Here is an 18,904-nt window from a genome sequence, read left to right as displayed (position 1 = left end):
TGCTATCTTAATTATCTGAATTTCTAATAATTACAGACTCTTCTTCTAAGAACTACTTGTTTAGCTTCTTACTTAAAATGAGATCATGTGATGGCCTTCTGCACTGTTTTCTGGAGGAAAGACCAAAAAATAGTCAACTTTGTCACATTTTAGAAACATTTCACCTACTCTGTTTTTCTCTAAGAGCTTCATATTTTTGCATTTATACTACTCTTTTGAAAAAGTCATAGATACACAAGTTTTTCTAAAAGGAAAAAATAATAAGACTTATATATTCATTAGAACATAACTCTAGCGCAGAATGTTTTTCAAAATGTTTTCACATGAGAATCCTACCAAACTTTTAAAAGCTATGCAAGAAGAGATATTCCCACCTGAGCCAACCACACCCCAGGACTGGCAGGAGAAAAGTGGCACATCTAGGAATTTTATGTCTAATGTTCTTCCCACTAAAATATGAAATGAAAGTTCAGTAGACTAACACAAAGAAAGAAGATGTTTTTAAAAAACACCCAAATGAACAACTGTTTACTAATGGCTCCAAACAGAATTAAATGCCATCATCTCTCACCAAGAAACCCTTACCACACAACTGTCTTTCCATTTGGTGAAGCCAAAGAGCCATGCAGGAATTACATATGTAAAACAGATCCCAGGGTACCAGGGAGAAAAATCACAGATAAATATAGGTTTAAGTATATTAAAAGCAAAACAAAGAAAAAAAGTGTTCATCAGAAGACTCCCTCGTGGGTGCACAGAGACTAGATAGTCTTGGAGGAAGAGAAGACTCCTTAACTTCCTCAGAAGTCGGTGAGGAGACATTCTGGTCACCATTGTGAGAACTTGTTTAGCTCTACCTGCCATGCACCTGGGAGGCAGGAGAAGATTTAACCTAAAAAAATGACATGAAATTTTAACTCAATCATTGCTATATTTCCTTTTTTTTTTTTTTTTGGTATTAACCAGCTGGCTTATATGCTAATGTAAAATAGTAAAAAGGGAATATTAAGGAAATTTAATTGTACCACAAATGATTTATGTTCACGATCTGAAAAATTGGATAAAAAAAAGAGAGAGAGAGAGAAAGAGAACTAAAAGAGGGAATGGATTTGGAGAACAGATGGCTGAATATGATAACTCTAGAGAAGAACACAAAGAAGACAAAGTTAAAAGCTATCTTTTGGGGGCCCTGGGAAAAAGAGATCCTAAGCCTTGAACTAATCTCTTTAGGGATACACATAAGACTACAAGAGGGAAAGGGGTCCTCATAACTGCTTCTGTGCTCAGTGCAAAGAGCAAATGTGCCCTAAATATTTAGAATAACTAAATTACACAGTGCATTTCAGAGATTTAAAACTTAGATTGAGATGACCAGAAATAGTTTGTGATATTGCTAAATGTTAAAAATTTAAGGTGCTTTAATAAAACTAGAAACATTTAAATGATTACTTCCAGAATAAGGAAAAACAGAAAAAGTCATGCTGGAAACAAAAAAGTACAAATATGGGCATTTTATATATAGAAAGGAAAAAAAGATAACAAGAGAACTGTGCAACTATTAAGAAGAAATGAAATAAGTTGTCTGAAGGACAACACACTCAGAAAACACGACAGATTACTACCACCTGTCTCATTATAAAACTGTCCCACTGCAAATTAACTTGCAACTTTGGTCCAGATCCCAAAGTCTGTTTGAACCTTCAACTATAATTTTAGAATTAGGATGAATCAGTGACCAATAAAATAGCTTACAGAGGACTCAATATGCAACTGTATTCACAGTTGCCTGGGGTGGCTCATTCAGATACCTGAAAGATCAAATCCAATTTAAATTTAAAACCCATTAATTTGGGGACTGGATTCCAGTGGTAGAGTGTTTGTATAGCCTGTGCAAGGTCCTTAGTTCCATTTCTAGCACCACAAAAAACAAATAAGCAAAAATATATTAATTTCAATACCAAGGAAGAGAACAATAAATACTGTGTACAACAATTTTTCCAAAAATGGGGGAAACACATATGTATAAAAGAAGTTTTCATATTCTGCAAAACATATTCTGAAAAACAAAATCTCTGGCAAAATTACAAAACTAGTAATGGAAGCTTGTTTTTTCCAGGGGATGGAATGGTGATAGGGAGGACAGGGCAGAGGTTAAAAGGCTTCTCTTGTCTGTCTGTCTTCTGTTTTGATGTTTACATCCTGTACTGAATTACCCGGTCAAGAAAATTAATTTAACAGCTATTAATCTAAGGACTCAATGTTTAAAAGCCCCCAGCATACTCTTATGCAAGTGATCCAAATGGAAAGTTAACTAGGCTATTTTAACAATGTATTTGATAGCTTTGAGAAACTGGTTCTGAAGATTTTAAACTTTTTTTCCCTTCACAATTTGATTTGGCAATAAATTTGTCTTCCCAGATTATCTTCTAAGCAGAGGTCAAGGCTACACATACAAATAAAATCCACTATAAAGAGAGGCTTTTAAGAAAGCAATTTCTTTATCCCAGCAAATAGTCACAGAAAGAAAGCCTCATTAATCAGACGACAACCAACAACCTCATAAAAAATTGCTTTTTCTAGTTTTCTAGTACTTTGTTAAGGAAATAATTCCCTACCAATAAAAACCAAGCAAACAACCCGTGTTTGTCTTAAGACTAGAAGAAAGTGGGAGGCTCTGATCTAAACTCAGTCCTTTGATGTTGCCATTAAGACTGGGAGTCAGGACACTGGGTCTATATTTAGGATTGAATTAATGAGCTGTGTGACTGAGAGGAAGATGCTTAACTTCTCTGGGATTTCTCTTCTTCTTCTGAGTAGTTGGGAGGGATGATAAAAGCAAGATTTTCAAGATCCATTAAGATGCAATATTCTTGGACATTACTCTGTTTCCGAAATAAATAATGTAACCACCAAACAAGGAATAAAGAAAGATGTTCCCTTACATAAAATCAAGTTAACTGTTAAAACTAAAAACAAAATAAACAGAAAGATCCAGAAATGCAAATAAGGGTAGGAGACAGACGATGTCTCCCTTGATCTACTTACACACTTGGATACTGGGTAAACCAGAATGCTATTTTCAGTAATACAGTCATTTGAACAGTTATTTAACGACATTTTCAGAAGAAAAGACCAACATACACTTAATAAAAACAGCCACAAAATGCCAAGATCTTTCTTAAAGACTGAGTTAGGGAGCTCATGACATTTGTTATACACTTACCCAAATATTTAGTTAGCCTGCCCTGGATCATAATCCCACAAAGAAGTCAAAGAACCTTCATTCCAGAAAGAAAAAAGCTTTTAACTCCACCAGCAAATCTGTTGTTGCCTTTCTTCCTGGAACATGGTGCCCAGCTAGGGCTCTTTTCCAGTTCGGGCTCTTTCCCAGCCCCCTTTGTGGCTGGGTATGGCCTGGAGTTAGTGGTCACCAGAGGACAGTGGGTAGAAATGATGTGCAAGGCCACCTCTCCTTCAGAGCTACCCTGCACTTCTATTCCCCCATGCTGTGACTTTTGTCCACCACAAAGACCAGGCCAATATCCTCAGACACTAGAGCAATGAGATGGGGGAAGACCTGGGTTCTTGCACAACTATGAGAACAGCACCACCTGCAAATGGGTCTTCTCCTAACAGCTGGCACGCACAATGCAAACAGTATTCTCCACACTGCTGTGTCTTGGGGCATCTGGGAACAGCAGCCGGATATGGCATGTTCTAAGGCACCCACAGCTCTTTTCCACAGGTTACTTTCAATCCCAGATCAGTGCACTTCCCAACAATGCTTCCAAACCACAAAATGAAAGTTAGGTAAGATTTGGGCATGTCAGCTTAACACGCAAACTGATCATATATTTCAATGAGCTCTGAAATCAATCTTAAAAGTAGAAGTGTTAAAAACAAGAGTATCACAACAACTTACCAAAAGTGCCATAAAATCCTCTAGGGCCACAGGTTCCCACTCCATACTTCTTAAGAGATGCTAAAGCTGCTGCCTATATTTTAGGAAAAATTTATATTTTAATAATTTATCTAAAAGTATAAAAATCAACATTTTCATGCTTTTTATTCTTTAACCCACATAGTTCCTTATCCTTCCTCTACTTCTCTTCCTTTCTTAGAACTAAGATAATTCTTTTTATTTATTTTTTTATTTATATGCAACACTGAGAATTGAAACCAGTGCCTCATACATGCTAGGCAAGTGCTCTACCACTGAGCCACAACCCCAGCCCAGGACTAAGACAATTCTAATAGGATGTAAGAAAACGACAGGTGTATGACTTAAAACATGGAACAGTTATATTAGCTTGACTCTCAAAACCTGGTTAACCAAATGCCTTTATATTTTTTACATTGTGGACCTAAGTCTTTCCTGAAAAATGTTTGCTACTTCACAATCCCAATATCGTGAATAAATCCCTAGCACCTTTCTGACTAACTCAAGTCTGGTTTACTTGGTACTTCGCTGTCACCCACACTAAGCTCTATGAGACTTTTTTTTTTTTTTTTGGTACTGCTGATTGAACAAAGGGGCACTCAACCACTGAGCCACATACCAAACCTTATTTTATATTTTATTTAGAGACAGGGTCTCACTTGAGTTGCTCAGAGCCTCACTATTGTTGAGGCTGACTTTGAACTTGTGATCCTCCTGCCTCAGCCTCCAAGCCGCTGGGAATACAGGCATGTGCCCTGCACCTGGCACTATTAGACATTCTTGCTTCCCTTTGTCTAAGTCCAGGTTATGGGTCTGTCAGACAAAGCGTAATGGAAAATGCTTACACATCCCTTCTGATAGTCCACACTTACCTTTTACTTTATGTTCTGTTTCTTAAGTCAGTAATGTTATATGTGTCTTGGGGCATCTGGGAACAGGAGCCTGATATGGCATGTTCTAAGGCACCCACAGCTCTGCACACTTCAGCATTATGTGCTACTCACCTTAACCCTAGGATTATCCAGCAATCCAAGAAAATTAAAGGATGCAAAGTTCACACATTCTTTCCCATTCACCACAATGTTGTGGCTTGGAGGGCTAGGAAAAAGAGACAAAAAGTGATATGCTTCAATACACATTCATGTCACATATTACCCTAGTGGTAGGCACAACAGAGTAGCATAGCCATTCGGCCCTACTTGCATACCAATCTTCTCTTTTATTTTTAAAGGAGTGAAAGGAAAGTAAAAACTAGACACCTTTCCATAAATTCTATTCTGAGTAACTTACCATGTACTACTTAAATAAAAAAGAAAAATGAGCTAGAATTCCAAGATGGACAAATGGCAAATCTTTGCTTTGTTTTAAACTTTGCTTAAGAAAGAAGTAGCTAAATAAAGTATCTCAGAAATATCTGGAATTATACAAATAGGCAGGAAACATAAAATGATCAAGATCAAAAGCAAGAATAGGCAGAGTAAGCTATGATTAATGTTTAAAAATAAACATTATCTATAAGAAATCATGAAAAAAATAATAGGGATTCCCCATCCTTACCCTACCATCTCCCCCCAGATTAGGAAACTGATCCGAGCATGGCTAAGATGGGAGAATGGGTACTTGAGGACCCCCTGGTAAGCCCTCTCCTGAATACACTGAAGTATAAGCTATGCTTCAAAAAATATGGGGTCAAACTACAGGTCATGAACCATTTATTCAAGGACTGTGAGACATGTTCATTACAACCAGCCTATTTTGACTAAAGGAAACAATAAGAATATAATGGAACAAAGGAGACACAGCCATTGCACAGGGTGAGGGAAAGGACCGTGCCGGCAAACTCTAATTTCAGTTTTGTTTCTGTATTAGCCCGTGAACTGGGTCACTCTATAAAATGCACTGAAGCTAGAAAAGACTGAGAAATGTGGCTCCTGTGGATAGTCTCAAATAGAATTGGTAATTTCATGAGAAAAATAACACAAAATACTGGAAAACCAGAGAAGGAAAAGTCAGTCTGAAGTAAATTCACAAAAGCAAACTGACCCATACAAAGGCAAGAAGACTCAGTGAAAATAAAATGGACTGTAGATAGACACCATCTGCATTATGACTGCTGACAGCACTGGATGCTTAGGATGTCACCTGGACTCTATGATCAGGGTCATCACCTTTAAAGTAGGGGGAGAATCTCTCTCTTAGGGTAACTGTGATTATAGAAGTGCATGCTCCATAAAAGATACTCTCTAAACATCTCCATTGTTCCATGGGCCTTTGAGGGCTTCTTTCAAATCCAGTGTTATTTACTTTCCTACTTATCAGGGCCTTCTCTGAGTGTCCCCAACTCTTTCCTGATTGTGGAGGTGCTGGCCATCACAAAAAGACAAACAAAAACACCTGAGTAGACAAACCCTTACTAGAGGTTGTTGGCTCTGTGAATTTAAGCCATTCCATAAAAACTGTAACACAAAAAGAATATAAAATATCAAGAGTAAGTACATCCACAGCTCCAGACTACATAGCCCCCTAAGCTGCCAGGGGGCAGCATGACATGATGTAGGGCTGGTATTTTGGTCTAGCGCTTTGAGAACGAAAGGAAAGGAAATCAGCATCCAGTGCAAACTAAAGTCTCCTACCTGTCCTCCATGCAGGCTAGCTGGAATAAGTCATACAAGGTACTAGATACAGGAATCTTGGAGCTAAAACCCTACACGGTACCTTGCAGAAGCAAGTCAGACCAAAGATACCTTCACAATCAAGGTTTCAGAGGACTTAAAAGGAAGGAAGAGAAAACTCTTCCCAATCACAATCACAACCCTCCCATGAGCAAGAGTCAACAGACAAAAGAGTACAGAGGGACGAGCACCTGAGAACTTGAGGTGCCAGAACAAGGAGGCGTTAAGGATCAAAAGCATAAACACAAGGAAAGATTGAGGCACTGTGAACAAAAGGACAGGCAGATAGATGTGTAAAACAACCATATGTACCTTCCAGAAATAAAAATTAAGTGTCCATAAAATTAGAAATCTAAGATACAGATTAAATACCCAGACACTGTGGAAAATGAAAGAGCTGAGAAATATAAAGAAATGAAAAAACAGGAATCTGCACATACTGGACATGAAGGATACCAAGAAAAGGTTAAAAGAACATTAGGCACGAGGCTGGGTTGTGGCTCAGTGGTACAGCACTTGCCTCACATGCGTGAGGAACTGGGTTTGTTTTACATATAAATAAATCAACAAAGTCCACCGGCAACTAAAAAAAAAAAAAAGAAGAAGAAGAACATTAGCAAATGTTCCAAATAAAACAATGGAGAAGAAAAGGAAAAGGGAAGAGATAACATTCAAATAGATAACAGCTAAAAAGTTCTCAGAATTCATTTAGGACTGGAATCAGACTGAAAAGGAAAAACCTTAACAGGGTAAGAATAAATTACAGAAAGACACATATAGTCAAACTGCAGAATTCTACCAATAAAGAGAACAATTGTAAAAGCCACTAGGAAAAACAAAAGATGGGCACCAATTAGACTGACATTAGCCTCACCAAAATAGTGACAAGAATGTGATGGTGAAATTTTCCAAGGGCTGTAGGGAAAATATCCATCTAGAACTTATTTCTCTCTGTCACTCAAAAAGGTAAAATGAAAACATTTTTCAGTAAGAGATGAGATTATCTTCTACAAACCCCTACTGAAGGATCTAACAGAGAATATATTTTAGGAAAAAAACATTTTAAGTCCAAAGAAGTTGGATAGATAAAGCAATAAATACTCACAGATTAGCAAAGAAACTGTAACAGGTAAAGGTAAGAAGTGGTAATTCACAAAAATAATAATCCAGGAGGGTGTAAACTGGGGGAACTGAAGCGGGTGAGAGTGGGGAATAACTGAGGTAGAGAGTGGAGAAAGAACCAGTCCTGCTCAGTAAGATGAGAAATTCTGATTAAAAGTTAGACAGAAAATGATTATGTTAAACATGAGGGTTAAGAAAGAAATGAAGAAAACTAAGTTGAGAAAATGAGATCAGGAAGACAGAATGCAAGGGGGAAAAAGAAATGAAACCAGTAAAAGCATGGTATTTAAGAAAGATGATGCTCAAAGCAGAATCTACAAGTCATCTGCTCCAGTTTTTATCCCTGCAGTAACAGAGAGCCACACAGGTGAGCCCTCAGTCTCTCATCATTACCTGGCACTCCTGCAATTACATCAGCTATTTGGGCAACACGAGCAGCAGAGATCAAGAGCTGCCAATCTAACAAGTATTCTCTTGTGTCTACCCTGCCACCTGGAACAGCAGAGGCATTTTCCAGTTGTTCCTGCAACTAGGTGTGGCCAGTGCTGCCTTAACCAACCTGACAAAGCAGAAAGGACCTCTTTTCTTTTCCGTTTTTTGATTTTTTTTTTTTTTTTAGGATTTTAAATTAAACTAGAATAACAAGATTAGCTGTTCTCTAACTTGTTTGTAGTCCAAAACTACTTTTATTTTTTTAAAAATTTCATTGGTGACTTATAATTATATATGCCAGAGGGAGTCAATGCATTGTATTTGCTTACCATCCTGTCTTAGGTGACTTATCAATAGAAGTCACATAACACCTCAAGAGTACAATAGCAGAATGGGAACCTGGGTCCCTGAGTATGTGTGGAGCTGTCCCCTCCCTTCATTTGTAGGCAAAGGGAAATTAACAACTATTTTATTCAAACCAGGAAAGTTTGAATTTCCTATTATAAGGAGCAGAACTGAATTCTAACTACTGCCAGAAATGATCTCTATCAATTCTACTTTTAGGTAGTCAAAAGAAACAAATTTCTTCTTTCTACCTCCCTCTTCCTTCTCTCTGCCTCTCTCTTAGACAGAGGTAAAATAATTTGACATAAATATAGCATAAATTCCCACCCAAATTATATATTCCTTGGAATAAGACTTCATAATGAAAGTACTACACAACCAAGTAAATAAACCTTTAAAACAAAAAGACAACAAAAAACTTTACCACAGGGGTCAAGTATAGAAGTGACAGTGAATAAATATTTGAGACTTGGGTAAAATACTGCAAAATACACAGATTTAAGAAATTATGGATCTCAAGTATTAATGAAGATGTGAAAATGACATCTTGAAAATTAATTTTTGAAGTGATTAAAATGATAAATATGGTATCCAAGGTGTCTGTAAAGAATCAGAATAAGATTACTGCATGAAGTAAGGGGAATTACAATATTTTCAAATAATACTATTTGTACGAAGAAATTTAATATATCTATGTATGATTAGATAGATTGGCTATTTCTTATATATCCATTTAATTTTACATATCAAAGTGGCCAAAAAATACCTTAAATTTTACTAGGAAAATTATGAATTATCTCATATTTCAGCAGTATTAATATTTATTATACAAATAAGTTAGTAATCACAATAAATGTGTACAAACCCCTCAGTTAAAAGATGAAGATACTGGACTGGGGTTGTATCTCAGTGGTAGAGCACTTGCCTAGCACAAGTAAGGCAGTGGGTTTGATTCTTGGCACCACATAAAAATAAACAAAATAAAGTTATTGTGTCCATCTATAACTAAATTGTTGAAAAAAAGACGAAGATACTAATTGGGCTTTTAAAACCCAATTATGTACAAAATAAACAAGAGTAAAGTTGAAAACAGAAGAGAGAATAATAATTATTAATTATTTATTAACTAAATTATTAATTACTTGTTAAAACTAAGCTGGTATAGCTACAGTGCTATCAGACAGACTTTAAGATAAAAAGTATTATTAGAAAAATGAGGAAAGCTGCTACAAGATGACAAAAGGAACATTCAAAACCACTAAAAAATACTGAGCCCTAAGACACCTAGCAACATACTTTCAAACCTGCAAGATAAAGATCTGTATATGTAACACACAATATAACTTTAACATTTGCAAAAACTCTCAATAAAGACAAAAGTGAATCTCAACAAGAGCACTAGTCTCATTCAGAAAGGATACCATCCACAACATGTTATGATCATAGTCAATAAATTATAAATCACTGAGAAGAACAAAGTTCAGGGAAAACATTTATGCTTTGGTTAAAGGAAAATATCAGAATGAAAATTAGAAAATACTTAGATCTGAATAACACATATTAAAAGTATAGGTTAATAGTATTTGGAAGGGAATTTATAGCCCTCAACACAGATACAGGAGTTTTTAAAGTTTGCCACAAATTCATTTGGCACTAAAACCTGTCCTAAACTGATGATGAACTATTTATTGCTTTTACTTATTCCACTGAGTGCGAATATTCACATGGGATGCTGCCCCAGGCTTCACAAAAAAGTGGTTCTCTAATAAGGGATAAGTACTTCATTATATTTCAAAACCTAAATAATTCTGAATTCTCCACTCTAAAGGTTTTGGAAAACTGACTGTGAATTAGTACTAGAAAAAGTTAAAAATGTGTATTTTGTGAGTTCAACTGTATCAGAAAAAGAACAGTGTGAATCTAAAAGATGTAGAAGAAAGTTAAATATCAGGAAGCATTATTCAATTTGAAAAAAATACATGATATATAATGAAATAAAGAAAATTATGAATGCTCTTAATAGAGACAGAAATGATATTTGATAAAATCCAACATTTATTTATAAATTAAAATTCTTGGAAAACTAAGATCAGAAAAGTATGTTCTCAAACTGAGAAGATAATATATACCCCAAATCTATAAATATTAAGTGGAAATTAATGGAGAAATATTCTGCAACAACAGGAACAAAACAAGAATGCTTGATTTTTTTTATTGCTCATCATATTAATAAAGGCCATACTGTACTATGAGGCAAAAACTATTATCTCTACAAACTTCAAAATTACATGGAAGGATAAGTGAACTAAACTCAGAAGGAAGAAGGTGGCACATATCAGTAATCCCACCAGAGGCAGGAGGATTTCAAGTTTGAGGCCAGGCAGGATGCTGTCTTATAATAAAACATAAGATCCTTAGTGAAATTCTGTCTCAAAATAAAATTTAAAAACGGCTGAGACTGTAGCTCAGTGGTAGAGTACTTGTCTAGCATGTACAATGCCCTGGATAGAATACCAGTAATGCCCAAAAAGAAAAGGGGAAGAAAGTACTTTACACAAAGAAGCAGTAAATATTTCAGACCCTGGTAGTGCTAGATTTGGCACTGGTGCAGATAGGCAAAGAGACATAAGAACATGGAGTGCAGGAAATTGCACACATAAAAATACTTGAAAATGAGAGCAGGTGCCCCACAAATTACTAGGTTACACATAAATTTCTCTATATGGGCAAAGTTAAACTACCAGTACAAGAACGTGAAAAATATTTTTAAAAAGATCCTGTCAGCTTTTTAAAAATATCTTGTGACTTTCGAATTGACTTCTTAAGTACATAAGCCTCCAAATAACAAAACAATGCCACACTGGATGCATTTGACCAAGTCAAAATTTAGGAATTTGTTTTCATGATACCAAAGTCAAAGTAACAGGTGATTTATTATATTACACTGAATCTAAGAGGTCATCAATTATAATTTATCTATCACTATGGAAGAAAAACAGTGTCGATTAAAATGAAAGAATATATTTTTGTCATGTAGACCTATTTAGTTTATATTTAACAAAAAGGTTTACTAGTCATTCTTAGACACAGATCTTTGTCATACTGCTTTTATACTTATGGAAAGGAAAATATAATAGATACATCAAAATATACCTAAACCTCTTTATCCAGTTGTCTTTCTCTTCTGCTGAATCATCAGTATGCTGGGTATTCACGCAATATTCTCCTTGTGCTGTCAGGTGTATTTTAGCATTTTTAAAGCACCCCTGGACTACCTATTATTGTTATTGTCTTTCATTCTCAAGTTTTGATGCTAAAATTTTCCTACTGGAACAATCTCACAGTTTTATCTTTCCCCCAATCAAATCACATGTTTCTATAAAGTAAGTTGTCACTGTCCAAAGACAACAGGTACTCTGACAAACTGATATTCAAGCCATGTTTTAGTCACAGCATCCTCTCTTCATCTGCTCAGTGTGGTCAGGCTATTTCTCCAGTCATATGTTGCCTTACTGACCAGCAGTGCATGTGACTTTATAGTAGCACTGACAGTAGGGAGAGCCAAGACCAAGTTCATCAGTACATACGCAATGACAACCACAATGTCTCTAGCCAACAATGACTCATCAATGACTCTCAGCAACTGATGATTCATTCCTACTTCAGAGATCTCAAAATAGGGGAAAAAACCCAAAACGTCTTAGAATCAATGCAATAGAGTACTACATCAAAAAACTAATGATTAAAATCTAAAATGCATGTATAACTTCTGCTACCTAAAAGAAGACTGGGAATCTAGCAGAAAAAAATAGGTAAAAGATATGATGAGGCTAATCCACTTTTCAAGATGGCAGAAGAGGGGCTGGGGATGTGGCTCAAGCAGTAGCGCGCTCGCCTGGCATGCGTGCGGCCCGGGTTCAATCCTCAGCACCACATACAAAGATGTTGTGTCCGCCGAAAACTAAAAAAAAATAAATATTGAAATTCTCTCTCTCTCTCTCTCTTTAAAAAAAAAAAAAGATGGCAGAAGAGAGAGTTGCTAGGACACTTTCCTGGCTGCTCCATGGTGTGAAACCAGGAAAACAGATAGGCAACTTCTCAGAAAGATGGGCGACAAAGAATTTTAAAAAGGGAGACTATACTGGGCTTTAATTCTGGACACTCAAAGTAGACTGGGGACCCAGGAGGTTGGATATAATAAAATAAGGAACAAATCCCCAGTGCCACCACAGCTGCAACAGCTGGAGGCACCAGACAGAATGGTCCCTCCATAAGCAACATGGAAAGAAAAGGGAATAAAGGAAGCCACGTTTCTAGGATGCCTGAGGTGTGTCTGAGTATGGAGAGATCAGAGATCAAATACACTGTCTGACTAAACCAAAAGGCTGCTGAACAACATCATTGTGCAGTAAAGAAACCACCTCTCTCCCAGCAGCCTGTGGAAGATAGGAAAGGAACCATTTTGAAGTTGCGGAGCTTAGCAGCTGGGAAAGCTGATTCCTGGCAAACCTGAGTTTAGCCCGAAATACAAGCCTGGTAAACCCACTGCACAACACAGAGTGTGCCTAATTGACCAGAAGAAAATCAAATGTGGAGAGGGGTTTACAGTGGAGAATACTGATAGTGGAAACTAGCACCTGGCCAGGAATTCGAAAGGGTACGGGTGGGATGTGAGAGACTGAGTTTGGGGACAGAAGACACCAGGAAATGTGGAGTCTGCAGGTGATGGAGTGGACTTAAGAATTAGTTTCTCCACTGCACCAGGAGAACCCAGGGGAGATTCCCCGGGTCTAGTCTTCCAGTGTGGACCAGCAACTGCAGCGCCCTAGTGGTACACAGATTTAAAATCTTCATATCAATCACCACTCAACAAGAACCTAGAGACTTCCTAAGCCTAAACTCCCCCTCCAGGATTCTATCTACGGGATTTCCTCTTACATACTAGCAACCCCACCCTGAGGGTGAAGCAGGCATCACACTCCAGACTCTAACACTGCTGAGAAGGGAAGGTGAGAAATATATGAACTCCAAAGGAAGCAATTCTTTAACTTTTGATCAAGATTTTTAAAATTTTTTCTTTTCTGTTTAAGTGTGACCTGAATGGCTCATGGAGACCTATACATATTCATTTTTTTCCCCTCACTTCTAGCATTTTGGAAGCCAGTTATTTTTCATTGATCAGTATTTAGATGTTTCATTAGTATATTTCAGTTTTATTTTTAATATTTTTATTTTTAATTTTAAAAATTTTTACATTATATTTTTTTCACCTGTTTCCCTCGATTCTCTTTCTTCTCTTTGTCTAACAGCAAATCTCTATTGTTCTCTTTCACTCCTTCTTTAGTTTTTTACTTATATTTTTTTCTTTTTCCCTCATAATCATCACATCCTACATAACTTCTGTTCTCTCCTTGTCTACCATTCAAAATTGTAAACCCTTTTGCAAACTTATTATCACTATTGTCTGCAATAACTGATCACATCACTTTTGTTAATTGTGACAATTAGCATTGTAGATGTCTAGCAGGAATTATTTGGTTTAATACTGTATATTGTTTGCATTGGTTGTTGTTATTATTTGTCTCCCTCTAAACGGTGAAATACTGGAAACCTTCAAGTACACTATAAGTCCAAAGGGTAGAAACTCTACAGCCTCAGACTCATACTGTTAGATGGGTAGACACATAAACTACATGAAAAAGCAAGGGAACAAATCACTCCAAACAAACCAAGATACTTCAATAATAGAATCTATCAACACCAGAGTTAAAAAAAAAAAAAAAGTCAGAGAGGAGTTTAGAATGTACACAATCAAACTGGTCCTCCAGGTAAAGGACAATGAAAGGAGTGAAATTAGCAAGATATAAGAAGTGAAAGATCATTTCAATAAGGAAATAGAAATTCTAAAGAAAAAAATCAACCAGAAATTCTTGAAATTACAGGAATCAATAAACCAAATTAAAAATTCAATGGAAAGCATCACAAGCAAACTAGACCACTTGGAAGACAAGAATTTCAGGCAATTAAGACAAAATAAAAAATCTTGAAAATAAAGTTGACTGGAAAATTATGTTAAGAAACTATGAACAGAACTTCCAAAAAATATGGAAAAGCATGAAAAGACCAAATTTCAGATTTATCAGGATAGATGAAGGCTCAGAGATACAAACTAAAGGAATGCACAATCTTTTCACTGAAATAATATCAGAAAATTTCCCAAACCTTAAGAATGAAATGGAAAATCAAATACTTACAGGACTAACAGAACTACAAATACACAAAATTACAATAGACCCTCACCGATGCACATATTATGAAAATACCTAGCATATAGAACAAGGATAGAATTGTAAAGGGTGCCTGAGAAAAATGACAGGACAAATTTGGAGGAAAAGCAATCCAGATCTTAGTTGATTTCTCCACCAGGACCTTCAAAGTTAGGAGGTTTGGAATAATATACACCAAGCTCTAAAAGAAAATGAATGTCAACCAAGAAAACTATACCCAGCAAAACTGTTTCAAAATTGATGATGAAATAAAAACCTTCCATGATAAACAAAAGAATTCACAACTAGAAGCCTGCACAAAATATATTCAATATAACAGTTCATGCAGAAGAAATGAAAAATAAAAGTGAAAACCAGCAAAGGGAGGAACTACAAAATAAAAAAAAAAAACCAGATAATAAACAAAAATGACACGCGTAAAAATCATTTCTTAATAATAATGTTGACTGTAAATGGTCTAAACGCATCAATCAAAAGATAGACTGGCAGACTGAATTAAAAACAAGACCTAACCACATGCTGTCTCAAAGAGACTCAGCTCACAGGCAAAGACATCCACAAATTTAAGATAAACATCATACACATGCATCATGTAAATAAGCAAGGCTTTTTATCCTAATTATCAGGAAAGTGATCTTTAAACAGAAGTTAATCAGAATGGACCAAGAACGTCATTTCATACTGTTTAAGGAATTATATATCAAGACATAACAACTGTACATATTTTTGCCCCAAACAGTGGAGCACCTACATACATCAAACAAACCCTTCTCAATTTCAAGAATCAAACAGACCACAACAGAATAATACTGGGTGATTTTAACATGCTTCTCTCATCACCAGATAGAATCTCCATACAAAAACTAAAGAAGGATAGGAACTAAAAAATACAATTAATCATTTAGACTTAAAAGACACAGAATATTTCATCCATCAATGCCTGAATATACTTTCTTCTCAACAGCAACAAATATCCTTCTCTAAAACAGACCATATCTTAGGCCACAAAGAAACTCTTAATACCTTGCATTCTATCAGATCATAATAGAAAGAAATTAGAAATCAATAATACAATAAAAAATAGAAGCTACTTCAACACCTGGAGACTAAAATCAAGGATTAAATAAAAAAATTCTTAGAGGTAAATAAGAATAGCAACATAACATCGAAATCTCTAAGATACTATCAAATTAGTTCTAAGAGGAAAGTTCATTGCATTGAGCTTATTTATTAAAAGAACAGAAAGTCATCAAATAAATAATCTAATATTACACCCCGAAGCCCTAGAAGAACAACAAATCAACACCAAAAGCAGTCAAAGACAGGAAAAAATTAAAATCAGAGCAGAAATCAATGAAATAGAAATAAACAAAAAACAATTTAAATAATCAATGAAACAAAAAGTTCGTTCTTTGAAAAAAGTAAATAAAATTGATAAACCCTTAGCCAAGCTAATGAAGAGAAAGAGAGAAAAAACTCAAATTACTAAAATTCGCGATGAAAAAGAAGTATCACGACAGACACTACTGAAATACAAACAATTCAACACTACTTCGAAAATTTACATTCCAATAAAATAGAAAATCTTGAAGTCATCAATAAACTCCTAGAGATATATGTCCTACCCAAATTAAATCAGGAGGACATAGAACATATAAACAGATCAATTTCAAGTAATGAAACTGAAGACACCATCAAAAGCCTACCAACAAAGAAAGGACCAGGACCAAACAGATTCTCAGCCAAGTTCTACCAGACCTTTAAAAGAAGAACTAACACCAATCCTACAAATTACTCCATGAAATTGAAAAAGAGGGAATCCTTCCAAACTCATTCTATGAAGATGTATCACCCTTGATACCAAAATCAGACAAAGACACATCATGGAAAGAAAACTTCAGACCAATATTCCTGATAAATGCAGAAATAAAAATTCTTAATAAAAAGCTGCAACTCACATACAAAAATATACTAAAACAATAATGCACCATGACCAGGTGGGGTTCATCCCTTGGATGCAAGGTTGGTTCAACATACAGAAATCAATAAATAAAATTCATCACATCAACAGACTCAAAAGACAAGAGTCACATAATTATCTCAATAGATGCAGAAAAAGTATTTAAGAAAACACAGCATCTATTCATGATTAAAACACTAGAAAAAAAAGGAATGAAAGGATCATACCTCAACACTGCAAGAACTATATATGACAAACTCAAGGCCAACATCATTCTAAATAGAGAAAACGGAAAGCATTCCCTCTAAAACAGAAACAAGACAAGGATGTTCTCTTTCACCACTTCTATTCAACAGTCTTCAAATCTCTAATCAGAGCAATTAGGTAAAAGAATGAAATAAAAGGGATATGAGTACGAAAACAAGAGCTCAAACTATCCTTACTTGCCGACAAGAAGATCCTATATTTAGAAGACCCAAAAAACTCCACCAGAAAACTTTGACAACTCCTAAACAAATTCAGCAAACAACATGATACAAAATTAACACCCATAAATCAGTTGCGTTCCTATACACCAGAGATGAATCAACTGAAAGGGAAATTAGGAATAAACAATCTTATTCACAATAGCCTCATTAAAAAAAAAAATACTTGGGAATCATTCTAACAAAAGAGGTGAAAGACCTCTACAACGAAAGCTACAGATCACTAAAGAAATTGAAGACCTTAAAAGATGGAAAGATATATCTCATGTTCTTGGATAGGCGGAATTAACATTGTCAAAATGCCACACTACTAAAAGCATGATACTGGTAAATATATAAAGTGATATATTCATATGAAGAACAGTAATTAGTCATAAAAATGAATGAAGTACTAATATATGCTACAATAGGATGATCCTTGAAAACACAAGTAAAATGAGCAAGACACCAAATGTTACATATTGTATGATTTATTTTATATGAAATATCCAGAATAGGTAAATAATACAAGTGGATTAATGATTGCCAGGATTGGGTATACGGGGAGGAATAGGAAGGAATGGAGCATGACTGCTAATAGGTTTGGGATATTTTTTTGGAAGTGATGAAAATGTTGTGGAATTAGAAAGTGGTGAGTTATAAAACTCTTAATATATTAATTATATAATTAAAAGTTATACAACTTTTAATATATTAAAAACACCTAATTCAGAGGCTGGAGTTATGGCTCAGCAGTAGAGCGCTCGCCTTGCATGTGCAAGGCCCTGGATCCCATCCTCATCACCACACATAGATAAATAAGAATGAAGTTAAAAAAACAAACAAAAACCACCTAATTGAGCCAGGTAATCCCTGCTACTCCCAGGAGGCTGAGGTAGGTGGATCACAAGTTTGAGGTCAGCATGGGCAACTTAGAAAGATTCTGTCTCAAAGCAAAAAAAAATAAAATAAAATAAAATAAGAAGGGCTGAGGATACAGCTCAATGGTAGAGTACCCCTGGGTTCAATTCCCAGTACCAAAACAAACAACCAACAAACAAAAGAGACCAACTATCCTCCCAAACCACTTAATTATGTACTTCAATATAAAGAATTTTATGTTACATAGTTATTTCAAAATAAAGCTGTTATTTAAAGGAATAAAATCAAGATAAAATATTTATTTATTTTTGTGTCAAGTCAGTACTGAATATAGTTACTGAAAAAATTGAAAAGCAATACACAATTTACCAATAAACAACAACAAAAAAATCCTTCAATTTTTTTCTTGTAGTTTTTGCAAACAATTTACATAATATTCTGCATACTAAAAAAGAATGGATACTAAGGATCACAAAAATTGAGGTGTTTTAACAAATCACTAAAAAATGATAAAATAATCAGTACAATGTGAAAAGTCAAAATAAAAAGCAATTTAAAAATATATAAAGTTCATACTACATAGATCTTTCCCAGGAATCTATTTATATTCTACTAATATAAGAGAGAAAACCAAGACAGAGCAAATAGACAATGCAGGAGAAAGAAAGTAAGCCCTGAGAGAATGGTGACCTGAGATTCCAGGGCCACTGTGTGCAGCAGCTGCATTTAACAACCAAGCACGACTGGAGCAGAGTAAGAGTACTCTGGGAAGAAAAAAAGAAATGAACCCAAGAGATAAC

At 35.4% G+C, this 18,904-nt stretch overlaps 1 protein-coding gene across 1 annotated transcript in view; it reads right to left on the bottom strand.

Moving 5' to 3' along the window:
* Sptlc1 (serine palmitoyltransferase long chain base subunit 1) overlaps positions 1 to 18,904 on the bottom strand; it is a 58,894-nt gene that overhangs the window by 36,004 nt on the left and 3,986 nt on the right. Inside the window, exons 3-4 of the mRNA XM_015503978.2 lie at positions 4,945 to 5,038; positions 3,923 to 3,995 (exon numbers count right to left, since the gene is read on the bottom strand). The gene's annotated coding sequence lies outside the window, so the exon portion shown is untranslated. The remainder of the gene's footprint in view (positions 1 to 3,922; positions 3,996 to 4,944; positions 5,039 to 18,904) is intronic.

The sequence above is a fragment of the Marmota marmota genome, unplaced genomic scaffold (assembly GCF_001458135.2).
Source record: "Marmota marmota marmota unplaced genomic scaffold, marMar, whole genome shotgun sequence".
Lineage (NCBI taxonomy): Eukaryota > Metazoa > Chordata > Mammalia > Rodentia > Sciuridae > Marmota > Marmota marmota.
This window is presented reverse-complemented; position numbering and strand designations above follow the sequence as displayed.